At 56.8% G+C, this 13,569-nt stretch overlaps 1 protein-coding gene across 2 annotated transcripts in view; it reads right to left on the bottom strand.

Moving 5' to 3' along the window:
* The window catches only part of RUNX3 (RUNX family transcription factor 3), a 59,732-nt gene that overhangs the window by 28,442 nt on the left and 17,721 nt on the right, over positions 1 to 13,569 (bottom strand). The window lies entirely within an intron of this gene.

Genomic DNA, 13,569 nt, shown 5'->3' with positions numbered 1-13,569 from the left:
GCCCGCAGCGAGGCCTCGCTGCCCCGACGGCCGCGCGCAGCCTGCCCGCTAGCCCCGCATCCTGGGCTCCCGGCCCGCGTGCGGCCGCCCCTCGCGGCGGGACGTCTGCCTCGGCCCCGGCGGGGCCCGCGCGGGCTGTCGCCGCCGCCGCCCGCCCCCGCAGCCCGCTCGCGGCCGCCCCACCGACCGCGCGGCCGCAGCCCCAGGACAAATCCTCGAGAATCAAGTGGCGGCGCCGCGCGGGCCCGCGCGGGGTTACTATCCCGGGGCTCGCGGGGGCGGGGCCGGCCCGAGCGACGCGTCGCTCAGCCAATCGGAGCCCCCATCGCCGGCACCTCGGCCGCGCTCGGGGGGAGGAACGGGGACCGCCGAAGGCCGCCCAGCGGGGAGGGGCGGAAGGCCCCGCCCCAGGGAGGACGCCCGGGTCGGGGGCCTGGCGCGTGAGCCCAGGGCTCCTCGAGAGTTCTGGGACGCCGGGGCCAATGCTAAAAATTTGGTTAAAACGCCCGGGACTCTGCAGGGGGCAGGGCCGCGGCTCCCTGATGCGCGGGTCGCAGGTCCCCTTCTCGCGCCCTTTCCCCGCCGCCAGTGGCGGCACTTTCCCAGCTCCAGCTGCTTTCTGCCTGTGATGCCTGCACTCTCAGCTGGGGGACGCGGGGGCCTCCCAAGGCCGGTGACATCGAGCGGGGAGCTGCCCCAAAGAGGTTTCTCACCATTCCCTGACCCCTTCCCGCAAATTATTTTGACCCATGAGCTTGCACCGCACACGAGATTCCGCGACCACCAGCGGCCTCTGCAGCTCCCAGCCTAGTGCGGCTTTGGGCCCGGCCTCTTTGGCCCCGTTGCCAACCGGGGACAGACGGAAGGGTGTCCCCTGCGGGCCCGTATGTGGCTTGGGGGTGACTAACCCCGTTCCCTTCCTCTCTGCCCTCAATGCAACTTTCAGCACCGTGCAGGCCCCTTGCCTCGTCGTTCTTCGTTGTGGCGGCCTTCGGCCTTCGCCACATTCTTTGAAAAATACGATGGGGGCTGAAAAACGCGAGTGTTTCCCCTTGATTTTTGCCCGGCGCATATAAACACTGTTCTGCTTGGTGCAAGAGGACGGAGTCACGGGCAGAAGAAAACTGCGGAGAACGCGGGAATGGCTGCCAAGCTAAGGGCGCCGGCTTTCAGAGGAGGCAATTTTCTTCCTCTCTGTGGATGCAAACTGGCCCCCGCGGGCCCATGGCCTCGTCTTCCCCGGCTGTGTGCTGGGGCCGCGCCGCAGGGACGCAGACCGCTCTGCCGAAGCACTGTAGCTTCAGTCCCGGCCGCGCGGCCCAGCGACTCCCAGGGCATCACAGCAGTCAATCCTGTCCTCCTCTCCCGCCTCCAAGGCCAAACGAGCGGGCCTAGGGAGAAGCTACAGCGGGGGGAGGAACTGGAAAGATCGAGCCCCCAGTCATTCTGGATTATCGCCCCAGATGCGCTCCCTGGAGTCTAGGGAGCGAACGAACGCGTGCGGAATCTCCCCGCCGTCTTGGAGACTGGGCTGAATATTCGTTGTTCCCGGGCTTGACAGGTGCAAAACGACGAATTCCAAGCTTCGGAAACCAAGAAGCATAGGATCCGAAGGTGGCCGCAGGATCGCGCCCCAGATCTGAACCCGGCCCAGTACGTGCCATTTCGTCCTCTCCAAACGAATTCAAGGCCCTCGTGTGCCCCAGGGGGGGGCAGGCCGTGGCCCAACCTCGACCACCTGGAGAGCCGGTCCCTGCCCCCGTCATAGCCTCACATCAGCCCCTCGGGCCATTTCGAAGGTGGGAACACCGAAAGACCCTTGCGGGATCCTTTTATGGAGCCTACATCTCGGAGTTACAGATCGCGAGGGCCAAGGCCCTTGCAGTCTCGGGAGCGCTAGCGGTAGCTGCGGAAGCAAAAGCAAGCGAGGGACCGGGGCCGTGGCGCGTCCGACCCCTGGGAGCTTCCCGCCTGAAGGCCCACCACGTCGTGGCCAGGTACGGCCCAGGGCCAGCGAGGGCGGGCGACGCGTGTGGCCCTGGAGTGGCTGAGGGGGCCAGGACCCGCTGCGTCTCGGGTTTGTAAATTTGATTCGTCTAATGGTTTCGGTTTACACCCGTGCCCTTGCTTGTCCCTCCGCCTGATTTCTCCCTCATCCTACGGCGGCGGGTTTACAAACGGATATCCGGAAAATGCGGTTCCTGTGGGTATCGGCACCGGGCACAGGATCCGGCGTGCTTCCAGCCCTCGGGAGGGTGCTCAGTGCGGATGGGGATGGGCGCGGAAACCAGGAGAAGCTTGGGTCTCCAGCCTGAGGTCGGCGGGGGGCCGCCGGGCCGGGAGCAGTTTCGGGAGCCACCGCTAGTTGGCGCCTGCACTCTGCCCGCCGCGGAGTTGCCCGGCCGGCCCTGCCCACAGATGTGCGCCAGCTGCAGTCCCGTGTCTAGAGGCTCGCCTCCTATGTACTGCCCTTTCTGGACAGACGTGCGGTACGATTCCTCACCATCTGTGCGACCAGGACAAACCAATGGCTTTGTGTCAGACGGAAGGCTCCCCTACCTGCCCCTGATGGGCACCCCTGGCACCCCAGGGTCCCTGTGCCCTCTGACACACAGAACATTCTCCCTGCCAGAAATGCACAGTTGCTTCCGGTCCCATTCCGGGGGGCCAATGGGTGAGGAGGACAGCTTCTTCCCAATTTCTGCCAATGGCCAGCCTACATCCTTTCCATCCCTGACTGACAGCCTCAGGGTCACTTCTCTCTCTCTTTCTCTCCTTTTGATGTTCCGAGAGGCAGTTGGACAGCTCCCACTCCCTTATGTGGGAAACGTGGATACCCTCTCCCTTCCCCATCTTGTATGGATAGACATCTCCTTTGCCTCTTCCTACGGGCCGCTGTACAAATCTGCTTTTTCTTAAATGGCTCTCACCTAAGAGCACCCTAAATTGTCCGCAGCAGGGCTAAGAAGCTGGGAGGTCTGGGCCTACCTTGGCCCAGAGCTGGGTGAATAGCTGGACCTAACCTGGGGTCCGCAGAACTCAGGATCTGGGGGCCACTCCTCCCACCAGCATCCTTTGCCCTGGGAGTGGGAGCCATGGGGTCAAAATAACCCTGTGTCAGGGCGCCCTCCTCGGGCAGCCTGAGGGTGTCTAGGAGTGCGCTCTAGGTGGGATGGTGGTAGTGAGGTGCTTGCTTGTGTCTCCCCACAGGCCAGAGAGCTCACAAGGGCAGGTCTGATTCCCTGAGAGTCCAGTGCCCGGGGAGGGGTGAAGATCCCCCCAAGCATGCCAGACGCTGGACATATGGGACATGAAGAGTCTTCTGAGCAGCTCACTGGTTGTGGACGGAGCCTGGCGGTTTGTCCAACTGCCTCAGTTTGTCTTCTCCCACCATCGACCGTGACCCAGGGAGAATTGCTTAAAGCCTGTCTGACTCTTGTCTATTTCTTCTGTGAACTGGGGGTAAATGAGCCGTCTCCTCACAGAGACGTGTGAAAGGTGCTTAACACAGGCCTGGCACATAGGGGGTGCTCCATCCATGCGAGCTATCGCCGTTGTGAGAAATAAGGCCCGGTCACCCCTTGTCTGGGGCCTTTGGCAAGTCTCTTCCTCTTTGTGGGCCTCACACTTCCCATTTGTGAAACATCCAACTTTCATGTTCAAAGCTTGCCGGGTCTCAGAGCCTAGTCCATTGCCCTGTCCCCCTCGGTTTGCCTAGAGGCTGCCTGGGGCAGGTGAGGACCATCTGTGACCTGCCTCCAGGCAGAGGCCACTTGTGGGAGGGTTTTCCAGCAACCATCACGGGGCGGGCGGCCTGAGCCTGGATCTTGACAAGACTCACCTTCTTTCCCCGGAGGCTCTCAGACCGTCACTCTGGAAACGCATTGGTCCCCACCCCTGACCCCCCTACTGGCAGACAGAACTCTCTCCGCTAGGACCTGGGCCTAGCTGACGCTGTTAGCCTCCTCCCCCTCCCCAAGGACGCTTGTGCTCCCTTTATCCTGAGTCCCGGGGGAGCCAGTCCAGTTACCAGCAGAGGACCGTCTTCTAGAAGTTAATCATTTCTCACAGCCTGGCTTCCACACCCTCACTCTGGAGGCACCTATGGTGAAACCCTCCTGCCTGGTGGCCTGGAGCTTAAGGTGGGACATTTCTGTCCTTCACTGAGCCTCAGTTTCCTTTTCTGTGAATGGAGTGGTTCTAATCACTCCATTTCATAATCCAGAACACTCCCTCTAGAAAGGGGGGGGGGCGTTGCGTTTCACCACATCTAAAATGTCATCAATTGTTCCATGTGAAAGAAAAAGGAAGAAAATCCTGCTAATTAAACCAAGACTTGCCTGCATCCCGATTTCAAATATGTGTGTTTATGCATATATATTATTACACACACACATATGTGAGTTAGTGACAAAGGGTCATGAAAAACAACAATAATACGGTCAAGAGATTGTTGCTGATGGGGTTGGGAGCCCTTATCCCCAGACAATTTCCTCCTGGGCAGCCTCTCTGGAAGGCTCCTGAATGTGCAGAAGAAGGACCAGTGTGCTTCTCAAATTACAGGGTGCCTTTTTTTTTTTTGGAAAGGGCCAGCCTCTGAGGGAAGGGAGGGGCGAGCTGGAGAGAGCACTGTGGTTAGGACACCACTCCTGTCTCTGCCACTGACTGGCTGTGTGACTTTTGCACCTCACGGAGCCTTGGTCCCCTGGCGGGTAAAATGGAAAGAACAGCATGAGCGATGAGATGGCCCAGGTGTCCCGGTGTCCAGGCACTGCGTTTGTGCTTTAAGCACATCATTTCAGGGGCGCCTGGGGGGCTCAGTCAGTTGCACATCTGACTTCGGCTCAGGTCATGATCTCACAGTTGGTGAGTTTGAGCCCCGGAGCCCACTTGGGTCCTCTGTCTCCCTCTCTCTCCGCCCGTCCCCCACGTGCTCTCTCTGTCTCTCTCAAAAATAAACATTAAAAAAAAAAAAATAAGTACATCATTTCATTCCATTCCAGCAATTGTGTGCGGGAGCTGTTATGCCCATTTAAACCAAGGGTAATGGTGCTCCAGGTTTTCTGGGCTAGGGAGAACCAGAGTGGGGTTAAAATCCTGATCAGACTCAAAACTTGGGGCTCAGAGGCACTCCCTGATTATGCCCCCCTGCACCGGTTGAACAAAATACTGGAAAGAGCCAGTGTACAGAGAGCGAAAGTGCACAATACACGTCAGCTCCCACGATGGTGGTGGAGCCAGAGGCACAAAGCCTGTGGTTCAACAGCCACAGGCGTGGAAATCAGCAGACCCTTGAACCCAGGCTGGGAGGCAGCCAGGGGCTGCACGGGTCATCTGCTGAGGCTTCCTCACCTTGTGTTCTCCTCCGGCCTCCGAACCTGCCGGTGAGGAGACAGACTCGGCTGTAGTCCCCAATGTACAGACAGGAACACTGAGGCCCAGAAAGTGGGAGAGACCGGACCTGTTTCACCGAGGAAGAGGCAAGACTTGGGACTCAGCTCTGGCAAGGCCAGGGGCGGCGTGGTGCGACCGAAAGCAGGGCGGGCTGACAGCCACCCCTGACCTCTGCCCACTCTGCCTCGGCCAAGTAGGTGAGCCAGGCCAGGACCCGCATGATGGTCTCCTGGTGCCACCTCACAGCCTGAGGAGACCTTGGGCACCCGTTGCTCCAGGGGAGATGTCAGAGTCTGTGTGTCTTCTCAGGTCCTCAGTGTCCCCATCTGAACAAGGAGAGTGCCCTATCATGGTCCCTGTAGGTGCCAGGCTGGCTCCCCTCGGGCCTCCAGGGAAGTTTCACTGTGACTTTGAGGCCAAGCCCACGGGGCTCCTTTCCCTACCCCCGCCTCCTCAGCACTGGTCCTCCTCCGGTGGCACTGGTCCCCTCTTCCCCACCCCCTCCTCGCAGGTCCTCCTGAGAGGGCACTCAGCTTGGGGAATTGCAGAGACAAGAGGGAAGGATGGAAGAGAGGAGTGGTCTCAGGGTGAGCCTGGCCAGGGGAGAGGACCCAGGCCCCATCAGCGGTCGGGGTAGGGGGCTCTCGTTCCGGCTCCCATCAAGGGGTCTGGTCTTCCTACTGCCTTCCCTGCTCCTCACTTTGGTCATCTATGAAATGAGGAAACAGTTCTGGTAGAGCCTCTTGGTCTATGACTAATAATTGCCCTCATTTGGGCCTCAGAATGTGAGGGCCCTTCTTGCAACGTGATTCCTTGATCCAGGTTCTGTCTCTGCTCTGCTGGCTGGTCAGAGTGCCTTAGACTCTCCATCCACATCAGCGGGTAGGTGCAGAGCTAGCTGCTGGCAGAGTCACCAAATCGGAGAATTCTTCATCGGGAGGGGGAACAGAGAGTGGTGAGAGGGACCTGGGTAGCCGGGAGCCCAAGAGGGTTCCGGGAAGGGCGTACTCTTTCCCCGGGCCAGGATGGGGCTTCGGCTCTGGCAGTCAGGGAGAGAAAGGGCTCCTCTCAGTGGCTGTCACCTCTTGCACTCCCTAGAGTGGAGGTTTTTCAGGTTTAAAACGCCTCCAAACCTTAATCAGATGGCAAGCAGAGGAGCCAGTCAGAAACCAAGTTTTGGAATTGAGTCGGAACCACGGGATTAGAATCTTGAGCCCTGTTAACCATTACTGACAACAGTTAAGGTCTTCTGGCGTGCCAGGCGTGAGCCCACACTTTATGCTCATTTGTGCCTCACAGTGCTCTTACTGGGGAGGTACAGTCACCCCCATTTTACAGGTGAGGGAACTGAAGACGTAAACTCATCCAAGGTCACGCAGCTGGAGCCGGGATCCCAACCAGGCAGCCTGGCCCCAAGCTCTGTTCTCATGGACCAGAATCAGATGCCTGAAGTTACAGTCATGGAAGAGAATTAGAGTCAGAATTTTATAATGTCAGCCTCAACAGGGCTCTGAGCTACCCTGTCCAAGTCTCCCGTTTATCCAATGGCAGAACCGAGGCCCGGGGAGGGAGAGGGTCTCGCTCAAAGTCACAGCCTAGGCCAGGGGCAGAGTCTGGAACCCCCTCCCAGTCCCCTACCCCCCAGGTACTCTGGTCCAGGGGCCTCCCTCTCCATGGCGGGCCCTCCTCGCCCCACCGCCCACCCAGCGGCTCCCTGGCCCAGTCGGTCCCATTAGGGATTTTCCACCTCCCCAAAAAGGTCCTAATGACTGTCAGTCCTTGTGAAGCCTTAATTAATCTCAGAGGCTGATGGCTCTGAGGAGACCGGGGGCTTTGGCCTTACGCAGATGAAGATTACGGCTCCATTTCATGTGGTAGAGAAGGAACGCCTCAGACATTCCTGCCAGCAATAAAAGCCACATGGCTTTCCAGCGTCGCCCTTGGAAAAGAAAAAAAGCGCAGCCCTTTGCGGAAAGAAATCAACTATGTGCTGTATGCATGGCATGAGATAAAAACGGTGGAGAACAGTTGGCCTTTTATGCTGCTTCCAGTGGCCACCGAGAGCGGCAGGGCCCAGCGGCCATGATCCCAGCTGCAGCCCTGGGGAGAGGCGGTGGCCCTCGGCACAGCAATGGCAGCCGCGGTGGAAGGGCCTCAGCCCCTCCACCTGAACTGGGTTTGAGCTGCCCTAGACGTCCCACAGGCAGGGCTGGCTTCCTGGGCCTGCGCCCCATGGGGTTGGACAGCGGCCTGCTTGCAGAAGGGTCCTACGCTTGCTCTCATGCTCTGCCGTCACCACCCCTACATTCTTGATACTTTTTGAACAAAGGGCCTGCATTTTCATTTTGCACTGACCGCCACCCCCCCCCCCCACCCCCCAAATTATGTAACCGGTCCTGCCCACGACTCACCCCACCGGCCAATTACAACATCTCCCCTATCACGGGCCTGAGCCTGGGCCCGGGGAGCAGTGTTTTTTTAACACCTACTTTGCTGACATTATCTGAGACGAACCTCCAACCAATCTTGTGAACCTGGCAGATGTGGAAACTGAGGCTCAGAGAGGCTGCCCCACGGCAAAGGAAGCCCGGGTTTGGAATCTGGTTCCTCTCGTGCCAAAGCAAGTGTCTTCACCACCCTGCGTTCCACAATATTTTATCTTTACCACGCTCCGTGGGGGAGGGTGACACACGCAGTCAAGCTTTTTTGTTTCCAAATAGCAGAAGGGGTAACGGAGGCCAGAGAAGCGAAGGTACTCACGGCACACAGGGTGGCTAACGGAGCACCCAGGACCACGCTGTGCGACAGTGACAGGGGCCTGGATCCACTGGGCTGGGGCTGGGGAGGGGGCGGTGTGCCCCAGTTTTATAGTTGTTTGTTCCCCTTGTGAATTTATTAGCGCTCTCTGTGGGTCGCTGCCTCGAGTCTGGCCCGGGACGTGTAGCAGGAGTCCCGGACTCCCACTACCCCTCACCGGTTAGAAGTTCTCCTTAGTAACTTCCTCCACTCTTTCGTGTTCCGGTTTTCCTCTGCCACCCTCGTTGGCTGGGGAAGGAGTTGCACCTTGTATCTTGATAAACTCAAAGGAGTCCCCGTCTTCAACGAATCCTAGAAAACTGGAGCTGTGGGAGGCCTAAAGGCGGTCGTGTCCTATAACTTGGGCTAAGCCCAAGACTCATGGACCTGGCTGCTGGCTCCAGGGGAGCCATCCCCTTATTTCTTGGTGGGTGACCCCAGACATGTCCCTTCCCCCTCTGGGCATCCGGGAGATAAGTGCACTGGACCGCACTTGATCCTCAGGAAGACTGTCCACCTTCAATGTTCTAGAATTCCTTATTAATCTATGACAGTTCTGGGGATACCGCGGTCCAGGAGAGGTCAGAGGCTTGCTCAAGGTCACATAGGATGCTCACTGGCAGCTGGAGCTGATCTGAAGCCCCTGCCTGCTGGCCCAGCCCTCCCCTGCACCAGCCTTTGGAGGGCCCAGCCTTTGTCTCGCCCTTCTCAACCTCTCAGGCGCCTTAAGTGCCCAGGTCCGGAAGCCACAGCTAAGGGTACCTGGATGTCTGTTTCATTATTATTCTTTAAACAATATTTATATTTTATATACTCTTCTGTTACTATATTTTACAATAAAATATTTTAAAAGAAAAGCAAGAGATAGAAAAATAGAAAAAGGTCCTCCCTCCCCCTGCCCAGAGCTCTAAAATGAAAACGGACAGAAATGCTTAAATTTGTATACCGTTGCAAAACTGCCCACAGTACATCAAAGCTGGGGAGTATTTATTATTGGCAAGACCACTGTTTCAAGCAGATCGTCCTGTCTACCAGCTCAGTCTCAGCCGAATGATCTGGTGGCCCTTAAAGGCATCCTCATTATGGCAACACCCCCATGTGGGGCATTGCTGGGTACCCAGACCCTGCTGAGCATGCTCCCTACTGAGCTCCTTAAATCTTATCAGTAGTCCTTCAGATATGTGTCGTTGGGCCTACTTTATGGGTGGGGAACTGAATTTCACCGAGTGACTCTCCTGGATCCAGTCAGGAAGGGGCAGAGCTGGGATTCGAACCAAGATCTCTTGATGCTGAAACTGCACTTTGCTCACCCCAGGAGTTTCACCCCAGGGCCTGGTCCCCTCAATTATAATAATAACGCTGTCTATACTTGTCATGTATCATTTCATTTGATTCTCATGACCACCTGATGTGTGAGGCCCCCTGTCATCATCCTCGTTATAACGCTAGAAAAACTGAGGCACAGGAAATTTGGGAACTTGCTCCAGTTCACAATGTGGGTAAAGGGGAGAGCTGAACGTTGCACCCAGGCAGCTTTGCTGCCCGTGTGGCTGCGTGGAGACCACAGACGCCATGAAAGCAAGACAGAGCTGTGGCCCAGGGTCCACAGATGACCCCCAGAGGCCAAAGGCCAGCAGGGCTGGATGGCTGGGGTTGGGGGTGCGGCCAGGGAGATCTGCCCTTGCGGAGGTGTTGAGGATGTGGGCAGAGCCAAATAGAGGCCCGAGCAGGCTCATAAATCCCTGCCTGGCATGTCTGGGCCACAGGCTCAGACACTGGGCACTCTTTGTCATTTGCTGTTGGCATGCATTTGTCACTGGCAAGAGTGTGATGTTCATCACCTGTGTGTCTCTGGCCGTACCTGAGGGGGCTTCTGGAAGGGGATCATAGAAGGTGCTCAGACCTAAGGTGGGGGCTGGGCCCTCTTACTGCCCCATCTTTGAGGCTCAGTTCAATCAGGGATGGGCTCGACGATGTGAAGTTCCTTTAGGTCACAGAGGCCTGGCCCCATCCCTAGGAACACGGCAAAAATGTTGCCAGTCCTGTCCTCGGGGAGCCCTGCACTCGATGGGGGGTGGCTGGGATGGAAAAGAAGCAGAAAAAGAAGAAACAGATGGGGAGAAGGCACTAGATTCGTTTGGTCAGCAAACACTCGGTGAGCATCTACAGTCCATGTGCCAGTGGTTCGTTTAGGTGCCAGGGACACCGCTATGGACGAGACAGGCATGGGGGCTCCATGCAGCTTTGATTCCAGCTGGGAGGGCAGAAGATAAACACGGAGGTAAATAAACAGACATGCCGTATTTGATAGTGTCTTGCAATGTTGGAGAAAACAGATGAGGACAAAGGAACAGAGAGTGACTGGGTGGGGGGGGGGGTGGTAGGGCAAGGAGGTGGTCACCGATATTTAGACAGGGTGGTTAGCGCAGGTGTCTCGGAGGAGGTGACCTCTGAGCCGAGACCTGGAGGCTGAGAGAAGGACCCAGACGGAGGAGGGGAGAACTGTTTCCCCGCCCCCCCCCCCACCCCCTGCTTTCTCACCCCTCCTCTCTACCGGGCATGTCCACGGTTTCTAAGACATTTTCTGCCTTCTGTCTCTGTTGCTTTTCCCACAATGGCCCCGAGAACCCAGATGGGGTGAATTTAAGTAGCCCTGTGTGCAGTTGAGGCAACTGAGGCTGGAGATGGGAGGGGTTTGTATGGATTGATTCCATCCCTGGCCGGTGCCCCTCCATCTGCCCCACTGCCCAGCTTGCTCGTCAACGTCCAGGTCTGGGCGGGCCGCAGGGGAGTCAGGCCGTGGGCACCGAGTCTCAGGGGTCACGGGGCTAGAAACGTGGGCTGCTGGACAGGGCCCGGGAGGGGTGGCAGCTTGGGGCTGGGCGGGGGTCCGGAGCGGAAGGCGCCCAGCCCTGATTGGAACAAGGTGTCTGCACTGGGAGCCCGGCTTCATTGATCTTGCCCGGTGTTCTGGCCACCAGGCGGGGCCAGCGCCGGGCAGGCTGCCGGTTTTCCCAGGTGTGGGGACACCCTGGGGGAATGGCTTTTCATGTGGTTGTGGGGTAGGCATGCCACCCAGCACGTGGGGGAGGCCAGGGCGTCGGGGGCACGCTGGCAGTTTTGGGGGGGGGGTTGGTCTGGAGACTTGCAATCCCACAGCCAGCAAATCTCAGGCTCCTGGAGACGGGGTCGCAGACTTGAGGCTCTGAGACCGACAATGTTAGAATCCTTGCCACTGGAGCTCACGTTTATTGGGCGCTCCCTGTGTGCTTAGCACAGTCCCCATCACCCCACCCTAGGAGGTGGGCCCGGCGGGCGACCTTCCCCACTTCCGGTGCGGAGACTGGGGCTCAGCAGGGTTAGGTAACCTGTCTGCGGTCACACAGTTACAAGGTTTCTGTCCCAGAATATACGATCCCTAGAATCGGAGACTCCTAGGGTGTGCGAATCACAGCGGGTCCACACTGGGAGAGCCTTGAAGATGCTTAAGTCCAACTGCCCTGCATTGGAGAAACAGGTCTGGGGAGGGGACGTGCCTTCCTGAGGTCACAGGATGGCCAGTGGCCGTCTCCTCTAGGTCATCTTGGGGGCTTGGCTGGCCCCTGAATGTGGGGTCTCTGGGGCACTGACGCCCCCGACCCTCAGTCAAGACCTAGTCTCTCACGTGTTACCAACCTTTCTGGTAGAAACTGATGGTTTCCCGCTAGCACACGGGAAGCTCTTTTAAACATCTAACCTGAATCCCTCATGTTGCAGGGAAACCTTCTTCCTTCTAATCTTGCAATGCCTCTGGGAGGAGTTTGGCCTTTGATGGGAGTACTCTTGGAGTGACCGTCAGCTCAGCAGCACAGGATGGCAATTACAGACAGGGTTTGGGGAGTTGAGGGCCAGGAGAGGGGAGGGGCGTCACCAATTAGCTCTATGAGTTCTGCATGACCAGCCCCCCCTCCCCCTTCCATCTCTCTGTCTTCATCTCCTTTCGCTCTCTCCCTCCCTGTATCCAGCCACACTAGCTTCCTTGCTGGTCCTTAAATACCAGTCATACCCCCACTGTAGAGCCTTTGCACATATGTTTCCCTCTCCCAGAAGAGCCCTGAACATTCTGTCTGTATGGCTCCACTCGCCGCCTCATTCGGGTCCCTGCCGCACTCTGTGAACAGCCTTCTCTGAGCCCCTGTGTTTCAACAAGGGCAGAATAATGACCCCCAAAGATGGCCACATCCCAACGCCTATCATCTATGAATATGCTCCCTTATGTGGCAAAAGAGACTTTGCTGACGTGATGAAGGTTAAGGGCTTTGAGATGGGGAGCCAGTTCTGGATTCCCTGGGTGAGCTCGATGTATCAATATATCTATATTGTGGAAGTAAAAGAAGGAAGCAGGAGAGACCAGTCAGAGGATGATGTGATATGGACAATTGACAGGGGCTACCATCCAAGGAAAGTGAGTGGCCTGGAGAAGCGGAACACGGCGAGGAGATAGAGTCTCCCATAGCTTCCAGAAAGAAACATGGCCCTGCCGACACCTTGATTCCAACCCGGTGAGACTCACATAGGACTTCTGACCCTCGCCCCCCCCCCCCCCACCGGCCCCGAACCATAAGATAATATATGCATGTCGTTTTAAGCTCCGAAATTTGTAGTAATTTGTCATAGCCTCACTAGGAAGCCAATTCATCCCTATTTCTTGATTTATACTTCTTCAGCACATTTATCATCACCTGATAAATTATACCTCTCCTCATGAATGGTCTCTTTTCCCCTGTAGAATGTCAAGTCCAGGAGGGGAAGGTTTTTGTTTTTTAACTTGGTGTTGCATTCCCGGTTAGAGTTGCCAAGTTTAAGCAAATAAAAATACAGAACTTTCAGTTAAGTTGAATTTCGGATCAACGACACACACTTTTTTTTTTTTTTTTTAGTATAAAGTGGTCCCCGATATTGCGATTACTTATTTGTCTGAAAACTCAAATGATCTGGGGGTCCTGTATTTGGTCTGGCAACTTTATCCCCACTGCCTAAAAAAGTGTTTGGATACATACGAGCGTCTCCATAAACATCTATCGAATGAATGAAGTACGTACATGAATGAATGGACATTAATTTCCAGCCTAAAACTCCTTTTGGGTTCCAGAACACCTCCTGGATAAAGCGTGAATAATAGCAAATAATCAAAGCAAACCGTGTTATGACCCGAACGGGTGCCGTTCGGAGCGCATTGTTTCCTCGGTTGCTTCTTATAGTAACTCTTGTGAGGTCATTAGCCCATTTTCCAGGTGAGAAGACTGAGGTCCAGAAGGTTTGGCAACTTTCTCAGAGTCACATGACCGCTGAGTGGCACAGTCAGGCAATTCAAAGCCCTTGAAAAACCTGGCTTGCAGA

This window comes from Panthera pardus, unplaced genomic scaffold (genome assembly GCF_024362965.1).
Source record: "Panthera pardus isolate Hobbes unplaced genomic scaffold, ASM2436296v1 HiC_scaffold_11, whole genome shotgun sequence".
Taxonomy (NCBI): Eukaryota; Metazoa; Chordata; class Mammalia; order Carnivora; family Felidae; genus Panthera; species Panthera pardus.
Note: the sequence above shows the minus strand (reverse complement) of the source record. Positions and strands in the feature narration are given on the sequence as shown.